Below are 11,498 nucleotides of genomic sequence, written 5' to 3'. Positions count from 1 at the left end.
ATATGCACGAACGTAGATTGTCCCATCACTGTTTGTGAATGAAGATTTTGTGAAAACATGTTCATTTAAGCAACATCTATAGCATGCTATTAACAATTAAAAGGCGGAATCATGCTTGCATGCACTTAAAAACAAAACATTAACCATGAAATTCAAAGCCTAGTAGATTGGTGAACCAAGACTCAACTCAAATCAAAGTGAGTTGAGAAATTATACCTTTGTAGATTCCTCTTTGTATAAGCAAAGGCTAATCACCCAAAGAGGGCCTTCATTCCTTGCATCTTAAATCTATGGATTTGGATGGATGAAAAGGTTTCTCCAAGTTCTCAAAATAGAGAACCTCTAAGTCTCCACACCAAGGTAAGATTGATGAAGAAATGAGTGACCTTGGAGGAGTGGGATTGCTAGCTAATCCCTCCAAGGGGGGCGGCCTCCTAGAGAGAAAAAGGAGAGACATGTTCTCTCCAATTTTCTCCAAAAGAACCCTAAATGAATTTTGGCTATAAAGTCATATTTATACCTTAATTCATTGGAGTGGCAAACTTGTAAATAAGTCCAAAACCCACTCCATCTCTAAATGGCCGGCCATAGGGATTCATTGGACTATTTGGGCCTTTGTGAATCATTATTCATTAAGTTGTCATACAACTTAAGTCAATGGACTTGACGTTCGAAGCCCATTGGGCCTTAAGGTCCAAAACTATCCCGAGGTCTTTAACGAACTTATTCGTTTGATTAATTAACATATTAATTAATTCTTGCCATAAATAATTAAACCATTTAATTATTCTTACTCATCTTCGTTGTTTCTTCAATCTTTACCTTACACAGTGTACGATCCATTAGGTTCCTTTTAGCGAGGCAGTGGGCGATTAGAACTCTTTCAAACCGATTGTGAATTGAAACTTACTTTCAATTCTCCCTTTAGTGATTATACACGTTTAGGGCTTCCACAAACCATGAGTGACACCTAGCAGCATATCATGGTTACCCAAGCTAATCAGAAGAGGTGGAGAACCTATTCAGTTTAGGATTACAAATGCAATACGGTCTTTCTCTAATACAATACTCTTGACCACATTGTTTGGTTTGATAGTTTATTCATGTCTACTATCCAATGTGATTCGTTTACTTATATGATTACCTTGAATGTGATTTGGAACGACTTCCTAAATCTCATTCATTCTCTGATCAGAGATTCTTAATCATATCATAGAGTATTCTCCCTCAAACAGTTTGAAGGTTAGAGATCCCTTGTTGCGCATTCACTTGCCTCCATAGCTAAGTGGCTTAACCCCAACTATGCCGTGGACACCCTCCTGATGGAGTGACTTTGACATAATCAAAGATCAAGGACTTAACCACAATACAACTATGATGCCTCAGGTCAAAGGACTACTTTGCATTATCCCAACCATGAGTTCTCATGTGACATGAATATGAGAACTCTTCGTTGATCGTGTTCAGTGAACTCATTCTCTATTGAGCACCTACGTACTTGTCTTGATGTCACACACACTAATGACTCGAGACCAGTCACTCTCCCTGAGAGAAGACACAGCACGTACTGATCTTAACGGACTGTCAATGCCCAATTGGCAATCCTATGATCAGGAACATTTAGGATGTGTCTACGAAAGAATGGTCTCATAAATCTAACTTCTTTAGATTGCATTCTCCCAATCACATATTCCTTGGACTTATCATTTAAGCATATAACATTTATATGAGACAGCTCAAACAATAATCTTTGCCCTTTATATTTAAACTACATTAGTTTAACTTTGTGAAATGTCCGTAAAGTATCATCATATGATTGGTTTTAGGGCACATTTCCAACAGTTTGTGTGTGTGTCTTTATATATATATATATATATATATATATATATATATATATATACATGTCAAAATCGATATATATATATATATATATATGTGCATGTCAAAATCGTTCTCAGATTAAAATGAATAAGCCTCACCAGAGTGAAGGCTTTGCAAAGGAGTTGGCTGGCCTTCCCTCTCCCCGACCTTCACCGATGGCAGTGCAGCAAGAACGGCAATACAGCAAGAATGGTGAAGCAAGAACTGCAAGCAATGCAACAGGTGTGCAGCGAGCGAAGAAGTGATGGTAGAGCAACAAGAGATGCAGTTGCGGTGCAATTCTATATATATGTATATACAACAGTCCAAAGATAAACAAGCTACATGCTAAAATCTCTGAGAGGACGAACAGCAAGGCAGCATGCAGTAAAGAGCAAGCGGTAGTTGTCGAAGCATAGCAAGAGACAAAAACAAAACCCGATACTGCATTACTTAAATCAAAGTCCCCCTACCCTCCCTATATAGAGAGTGACTACACTAATACTCAAAGCCCATTTAAAATGGTGCCTCTGCTCTGCGGGGAGGAAGAAGACAATGGTTGCGCAGTCGCAGTGCAATGGTTGCGCAGTGATGATTCGATCTTGTATATGTACGTACATATATATATATATGTAGAAGAATGCAGTGCGTAGACTGTGCTAACAGTGATCCGCATGTAGAGAGGAAGGCTATGCGGTGATTGTATGAATAATAGTCTCCAGAGAATCAAGTGAAAAAAAAAATACTCCGCATGCGGAGAAGAATGCGGTGCAGCGAGGAAGCCCATCGAGTAAACCCAGCAATGTCAGTCTACCGTACTCATCATCAAAACATATACACACACAAAAAGAAAATGCATGCTACTGTTAGCAAGTCAAGAAGGGAAAAGGAAATGGGTGGTGGCGACAGAATGATGCTTCCAGTCACCATCTAAAAGGAAATGGGTGCACTATTCACCATCTATAAGGAAATGGGTGCATCAAGCACCATCTAAAAGGATAATAAAAATAATAATAATAATAAATAATTTAAAAAAAAAAGAAAAAAAAAAGGAAGTAACACATCTTAGTCAAATATACATTTTATTTGTATTTAGCACAACATACTGAATAATATAAAGCATGTCCATTGATATCTCTAAGAAGTTACAAGTGTGTACAAAAAAAAAAAAAAAAAAAAGAGCTTTCACAAAGGTTGCTCACGTGAAGCCTCACCACCAGGCATAGCCCTAAAAGAAGAGGCACTAAAGATTGATCATATGGCGCCTCAATACTTGGTCGAACACCAGATAGCGAAGGCAAAAGGTGCCTCTGGAAAGAAAGCACGAACTTCTGATGGTCAATTTGAATCCGACCTTCAGATTCCTGCAAATGATCAAGCTTCATCTTCATGCTCGTCAAATAATCATTTGCAAGCATGCGCAACTCTCGATTCTCCCGCTTGAGACGTTTGATCTCTTGTCCAAGGCTTTCCACCTTGGCCGTCAATGATTCAACTTGGCGAGTTCGAGCAAGTAGGCGATGGCCCATGTTAGACATAGAGCCCGCACACTGAACACTGAGAGCTAGGAAGTCTTGAACAGCCAACTCATCGAACCGCCTTGAAAGTAGCCTATTATCTCTAGGAGTGAGAAGGTTCCTAGCTACAACCGTAGCCGTTGTTGCATCCTTCATCATGGAGTCTTCAACTGTAAGAGGGCCATTAGAAGATAAGAAGGATGGACGCCATATATTACCCTGACGCGGCGTACTTGTATCACTCCCAAGACTCAAATCTAAGCAAATGTTAGACGGGTACTCCATTTTCAAAAAATGGTAAAGAAAAAGGTTGGAGGGAGTAAAATCTCATAAATACACTAGAGACAATTTTCACAAGCGGGCAATCTTCAAAATGTGCATGTGGGATGCGGTCGATACCTTTATAAAAGGAGAGGCAACGCAGCCACCAGTTCAAAAATCGAGAGACACCACTCTTCGAATTTCAAAAGCCAGATTTTCCTACTTAAAGTCCGTCAACACTTTTCAGACACAATCTCAGCTTTTCAGCTATCACGTGCAACTTTGTCAAATATCACTGACAGAGTTGAAAACACGCGAAGTTCATTATTCCAACTACCACACTTTTGGCCGACAAGCATGGGTGACAAGGCCGCATCCGCACTACCACTTGCTATTGGGAAATCACTATATAGTTCGACCTCCATCCTCTATGGCAAGGCACACATCCAAAACGCATGACTCTTCTTCCTTGCCAAATGCATCTGCAACCAAACCCTTTAACATATTCAGTTTTCTTCCTCCCTGGAAACACCTCTTCAACCAAGTCACACCATAGCAAAAGTATCTCATATCACTAGGGTTGAAAGCAAGAGTATCTCATAGCATGCTTTCTCCCAATCATTTTCTTTATCCTCGTTCTTCTCTTTAAGGCAAGAAGAAAGAGAGCAATCAGTCGGCGCTTGGAATTAGCCTTCTGATTTGGAATCGACTGCCTGGAATCCCTTCCCTAATTGCTTGCCTAGCACTGCTCTCAAGCACTCATCTTTAACTATTGATGCACTACCAAAGAAGATACCAGATGCCTGGAGAATAGATGAGGTAAGTGAAAGTGATGCATCGAAGCAGGTAGAGACGAACGCAACAAATACATGTGCTGATCATCAGCTACTTCTTCAAAAGCAAAAGGATATCATATCATCAGACTCAAAAGCAAAGGTATCTCATATCATGTTTTTCCCCTGTCCTTTCATTTGCCTTTGCTCTTGCATGCACGACAAGGAGAAAGAAAGCAATCAGTCGGAACCCGAAATTAAACTTCCGATAGGGAACTGATTGCCCGGAACCTTTACCTAGTTGCTTATCTAGCATTGCTCTCGAGTGCTCATCTTCAACTGTTGACGGGTCTCGAATTTCCTCGGCAAATACTTCAAGACAGCTTATATGATGTTGGCTTTTTACACTGAAGCTGCCAAGCATGGATGAGTCGCTGAGAAGTGATACTCTGAAGGACCATTTAAAGCAAAAAGGTTGCGCACCACTTCTGCTATGCGAAAGAAACAAGCAGAGAAGAATGCAGCACGGTGAGCTGGAACAAATCATTATAGAAAGACACCGTTCTCGGTAGAACTGCATAATCCAAACGAATGAGTCTAAGTCAAATCCAAGCTCGCCATCGTTGTTATAATCAAAGACCTCGATAAGCTTCAACAGCCTTTCGATGGCACTGTCGTCAAAGAGCAAAGTCTCGACAACCCTTGAAGATCATACCGTTAACCAAACTGCTCGGGGTTCATATGAAAATGCCATGAACTTCCTTGATCTTTCAAAGCAAATTTTTTGCAGCATCTGACCTTATCCCTTGGCCTTCTCCAATATGAATTGGAAAGACTGAACAAAGAAACAAACCATCACCTTCATCTCGTGCCTACCTGCCATGTGTCCAAATCCTGAAATCGCTCGTAGTCATGTTTAAGTTCAAGATCAAGCCCCAACGGCCCTTGAAGAAATCATAAGTTCGATTCAAAATTAAGTCTCCTCCACCCTTGAATCAAATTCAGCACTAGATAAAATGAGTAAGTTCAGATCTTTGGAGGAAACCAGAAAACCCTCCAGCCCAGTTCAAGATTAAGCCTGTGGAAAATCAACAATTGGAGGAAACCAAAAAATCTTCCAGCCAAATTCAAGATCAAGCATCGACGGCCCTTGAAGAAATTACCAGCCCAGTTCAAGATCAAACCTCAACAGCCCTTGGATCGACATCTACATTAAGGGACTTCAAAATGCATCTCCTACACATGACAATCACATGTATACAAAGCGCCTTGAAGTAGGGGCATTTGTAGACATTGAAATTTCAGTGAAATAAATGTTGACCAATGCATTTAAATTACAACCTTTATTCATTTCACCAACATCATACACTCACTTCACCTATAACAACCACTCACTTCACCTACAACATCCACTCACTTCACCAAAAAAATGGATGGTGGTGATTCATTCTCAAAGCCTATAAATAGGTTTCTCCATCAAGGGATATAAAAAAAAGACGAATTCACATCACACCAAAACCTTGAAGCTTTGAAACTCCAAAGCTCCCAAGCAAATCCCGAAGGATCAAGAAAGCTCTCTTCCTTCTTCGTCAAATATTCCTTCAAGATCAAGCCCCAACGGCCCTTGAGGAACTTCCACCAAATCCTCCTTCAAGATCAAGCCCCAACGGCCTTTGAAGAACTTCCACCAATTCAAGATCAAGCCCCAACAACCCCTTGAAGAAAGCGTTCATCGTTCATCACCGGTTCATCCTAAGATCAAGCCTTGAAGGCCCTTTGGACCAACAGCACAATCCACAAATCTACACATTGCGAAGATCAAATCAGAGGTTAAATTTGTAGAAGAGATTGTAACCCCTAAATCATTAATACAAATATTATTTTGTACACGTGTTCTTGTCTTATTCATTACAGGAATTTCCGTGTTTACACAGGCATGTGCCATATCTCTGGTTAAATCACTAACACCCGGGTGCAAGTTTATGAGCTCAATGTTTCTCAATTAATCACAACCGTTATTCACATTCACAATTCATAAACTCACCTGGGCTTACTTGAGCATCCACATCACCACAATAATTTATTATGCATCATATACTAATTCATATACTGAATATAAATTTATATGCATGGCATTTCAAAGCATACTTTCATTTAAACGCATTTTCTGGGAAAATATCAGGTATATAAGTATATACTGAAAACCAAAAGCCCACTAACTGGTATGTCGAAGGGTCGTAACCCCTGAGCCGCCCTTGACTGTGCTCGTCCTCGAGATAAGTCTCCCCTATATGCGAAACAACTATAAAAACGTTAATTTAAAGCACATAACCAATACTAGCTAATAACTTCGCATACATTGCTCAACTGAGGTATATAAATATACCATTGTGACCTACACAACGCCATGAACACGTCCAAATTTTTAAAATAATTTTTGGAGCCCTCACGCGCCGTCACGCGCCAACAAGGGCACGGCCCTACGCACGGCCACGCGCAGGGAACCCTAACGGAATCCCCTAACCCCGTTAGGGATATTCCATGGAATATTCTGTTAAAAAGTAATTGAAACCGTTAATTCTACCTGAGGGCGTCAGAATATTCCGTCAAACTTTGACGGAATATTCTCTGTCTTCTACCTTCGAACTTCGGCTACCGTCGCCATCTCCGGAAACTGGAAAATCTTAAAATCCTTGTATCTCAGTCATTTCTTACCCAAAACTCATGAAATTGGTCTCAATTTAAAGCTTATAACTAGAATAACACATCCTTACCAATTTCAAGGCTTGAAATCCACGAAAACTCGTCGGAGAAAGCTCGATAATCCGGCGAAAACTTAAAACTCGTCAAACTCGATTTCCCGACGTCCAAATCGCTTGGTTTTTCTTCTCCGAGCTTCGTGAGGATGATTCAAAGCTCCCTATGTCCTTAAAAACTCCTAGAAACCCCTTAAAACCTCACATTAATTAGTGCATGAATAATGCATGAAATCTGGGGTTAGAGTTCTCGGGGTTTTTGAAGCTTTCAAGTTCTAAAAATAGCATATACGAACTCAGAAGCTTGTGAGGAGTTCGAATCTTACCTTCTTGACATCAATCCGCGTCTGAATGAGAGGGTTCGAGATTTGTCCATACACTTGTACGGACGTTGCAGAAAAATCAAAAGGGAGGGGAGAGAGAGTGCACAGGGAAAAAGTTGGGTGTATGGTGGTCCTACTTGGTCTTCCAATACACAAAACAAACACTTTAAGTCTTAAGTGTTCCAAAACTTAGGAAAATCTTTGAATTGGTCCAAATAAAACTTAACCCACATAACCACAAAAAACATCCAAAGGTAAATAAGTAATTTCACACCGTCGAAAATAAATATTTCAAGACGGGCTGTGACAGTTAAGATTTAAGCTTTTAGCCTGAAAATTTAGGTTCTAATTTGTGTAGATTATTCTTATTTATTTTTATGAACATTTTAACCAAAAATTTAAATTTCGATAAAATAATGAAAAATCATTAAACCTAAATCATTCTCAAACACAAATACATTGGTGAGTAGAAAAGAAAAGGAAGAATTGTCTGACGAGAGTGGATTTTGTGTGGATGTTTGAACAAATACCTGTATTTATAGAGTTTTTTGGTGGATTTTGGCTAATAAGTTTTTTAATTTTGGGTTGTTGGATCTTCTTTTAGATTTGCTCATACTCGATCTCAACTATTGAATTTAATATATTTATATATTAAGTTTTTTTTAAAAAGAAAATTGAACCTGGACTGTTGTTGGTCTGTCAGAGCAAAAGAATAGTCATTGGCCTTTTCGTAGGTGGTTGATAGCATCAGCAACTAGGTCCCATCCACTAACCTTGGCTCATTTTTTGGGTTAAACTAGTCCTAGACCCAAAAATAAGTTTTAACCCAAAACCATTTTTTAGCCCAATGATTGGAGAAGCTCTAGGCGAGTTTAAAAACTTAAATTTGAGTTTTAACCCAACCATTAGACCATCTCTAAATCTTGGGTTAAAACCTAAAATCTTTAACTCAGAAAATTTAGATTTCAACCCAGAAACAGTTTTTTGCTCCAATAGTTCTGGGTTAAAATTTTAGCCCAAGATTATTAAATAATGAATTTAGGCTAAAAAAATTTTCGCTAACTTTTTTCAAAAGAAAATTTATGTAGATTATCATAATTTATTTCTATGAACATTTGAACCTAAAAGTATTTAGATTCCGAGAAAATTTGAAAATTCATTAAACCTACTCCACGAAACCTGTATTTAATATTTATAGAGTTTTTGGATGAATTTTGATTTAAATAAAAAAAATTAATTGTTTTAGCCGTTGGATTTTATTTCAGGCCTTTAGATCTTTCCTTTACCGTTAAATTTGATCATATTTGATCTTAGCTGTTGGATTTGATGTATTTAAAATTTTAAAATTGCCCAAATATATTTTAGGGTTTAACCCCAAAACTTATTTTAGATCCAACCATTGGAGAAGGATTGGTTAGTTTAAAACCTAAATTTTGGTGGGCCAGCCTTTTAACCCTGACCTAAATTCTGGGTTAAATTTTTCCAAATTTTAGGTTTTAACCCAAAAAATTAATTTAGGCTCAATCATTGGAGAAGGACTAGGTTAGTTTAAAACCTAAATTTTAGGTTTTAACCCAAGGGTTGGAGATGGTTTTAGAGGTTGAACCAAATTCACGCACTGCCGTTAATGGAGGAGATGCACAAATCCAAGTACATGTAAAAGAACAAACTATCGTAAGCAAGCCAAAGATCGAGAAGGTGTGCTAGTCATAGACTCTTTAACGGTCAAGTTAGTAAGCAATATAAGACTCAAGCAGTAGGTAAGAGAATAAGTATGCAAGAATTGCACTGCTAGAAATGAACCCTAGAAAGGTGTATTTATACCAGTCAATGAGATGACTTTTTAGGATAGTAAAATCCTCATTAAACTAGGAGAGTCCCAAAGGATATCTAGGAAGTTTCCATCCTCTTAGAAGTGTGATTACTTGTGGCGTACTCCAATCCTTAGATTGTAAGAACCCCGAGATTATAGGAAACCCGTTGATTCTTTGCCAGATTAGGTTTCCTTATGCAAAACAAACATGGTCATTCTCAAGGGAGTCATTGAACTTCACTTACTAATTTTGGAACATGATGGTGATGGTATAGTTGCTTTGCTTATTCAGCTCCGCAGTGGAGGCTGTTGAGTCCATGACCAGACTTTTGAGGTATGTGTATACCGATCTGCCTTACTACGATCTTGGAAAACTTTGGTCCCACAATTGCCCCTAACTATGTAACTATGTATCTGAAAGAACTTGTTTCCCTTGAGAATGGATAGTTATCCAAAGACCATACCCTTTGGAGTAAGTCGAATTACATACCGTTTTAATTCTTCTAACGCGTGGCATTCTAGCTTCGAACCTTGTGAACTTTTGACTTTTCGGATTTAGACATTTGGTCTTGAGAATCATAGAGAGTAATCAGCAATGATGAGAGATGTTACGTGGTTTTTGCACACTTAGCAAGGAGTGGCTCTTTGCATCACCGAGTGACTTCGTCTTTCGAACATATGAATCTCAAGGCAAAAACTCTTCAAATTCAACAGTGAGAACTCTTTACAGCTCCTCTTTAAGTAGCCTAACCTTAGTTTTGTTTTCTCAAACTCTTTCTTTTAAGTTTCTATCCCTTTCATGCCTCAGTTCCCAAACTCAATTTTTACTTTAAGCCTTCGATCATTAGAATTTGTAACCAAGGAACTTACCATAACTATTTCTATCAAGCAAAATCAAATGAATTATGGATAAGCCATAATTGTTCTTCCCTAATCGGGTTCCGTAGCCATCATCCTTTATTGAACCACTGGCAACATCCTCCTCACAGCCTTAGTATACGGATTCAACTTCAGGAGAGTGTTGAGATTCTTCAATGGGTTCTTCTTCATTGGAGGCTTCCCGATTCTTCCTTGAAGTAGAGCCTTCCAGTCAGCTTGACGATAGATTGATCCTCGTCATAGTTGATAATCCTTGTCAAGTCAGCCATGTAGCATCCTTAGGACAATTGGCATGTTAGGGGTGAAGGCTTGTCTCCCCAAAGAATTGTACTCCTTTTGCCCTATTCATGGGACTTTGATAATAAACATGTGCTCGCATGTTTTATGAGAATTTATGACTTTCTTGAAGTCATTCATTTTGTTAGAATAAAGTGCTTGAAACTTTTCATCCCTTCCTTCCTAATCAAGAAATAGTATTTTAATACAACAAATCTTTCCAAGTAAATCTAACTCTAGAGTAATGAGCAACAAAGTAAAACATGAACAAATTTATAGGCCCGGGACAAAACTCAAAGTCCCCTAGGTAACGTTGATTTGGAAAAATATTACCTCACAAACTTAGTGTTCATAAGGATTTCCACTGCGATAACCGAAGTACCACCTTACTACGACACCGGGTGTAAGCCCATGGAAAATTTTTGCTCCGTACATGCCATGATGCCTTAGTCAGATTAAATATGAGAAAATGATAGGACTTTGCCTGTAATATCCTTTAGAGCCTTGACTTTGATGAGTTTTTCTTCTTTTAGATAGCGTACCGCTCGTTTGTTCACCTTACCCCATTTCGGGTCTAAGGATTTTAAAGATTGCAATGTGTCACTGAGAAGGGGCTTCCTTTCCAGTCCAAATTGCATGTTCGTCTTTAATGATTCTTACGCAAAAGTTCATTAAGGACTTGGTTGCTAGCATGTGGGCCAATGAGGGGGGAGGGAAATCTCTGTTATTGCTGCTAGGAATTGGGGCACACAGCCTGTATTCTGATTGCTCTAATTTTATTTTTTTTGTTACTGAACGCCTAAATGACGTCCATTTACAATTTATTTAATTTTTTTTTCCAGGACCAAAACAACGTCATCTTGGCCTAGATTTTTTAAAAAATAAAAAATAAAACCCTACAAGCAATAGAGCAACTAGACAGGATTGCAGGTTTTTTTACGAGACCAAAAGGCTAGAAACCATCGCTCCTGGGCTTGATTTCCAACAAGAAAGGGGCGGCCGCCCCTTCTTGTGCCTCTATAGCTTCGCCTTTGTCACTA

This window comes from Malus domestica, chromosome 06 (assembly GCF_042453785.1).
Source record: "Malus domestica chromosome 06, GDT2T_hap1".
Lineage (NCBI taxonomy): Eukaryota > Viridiplantae > Streptophyta > Magnoliopsida > Rosales > Rosaceae > Malus > Malus domestica.
Note: the sequence above shows the minus strand (reverse complement) of the source record.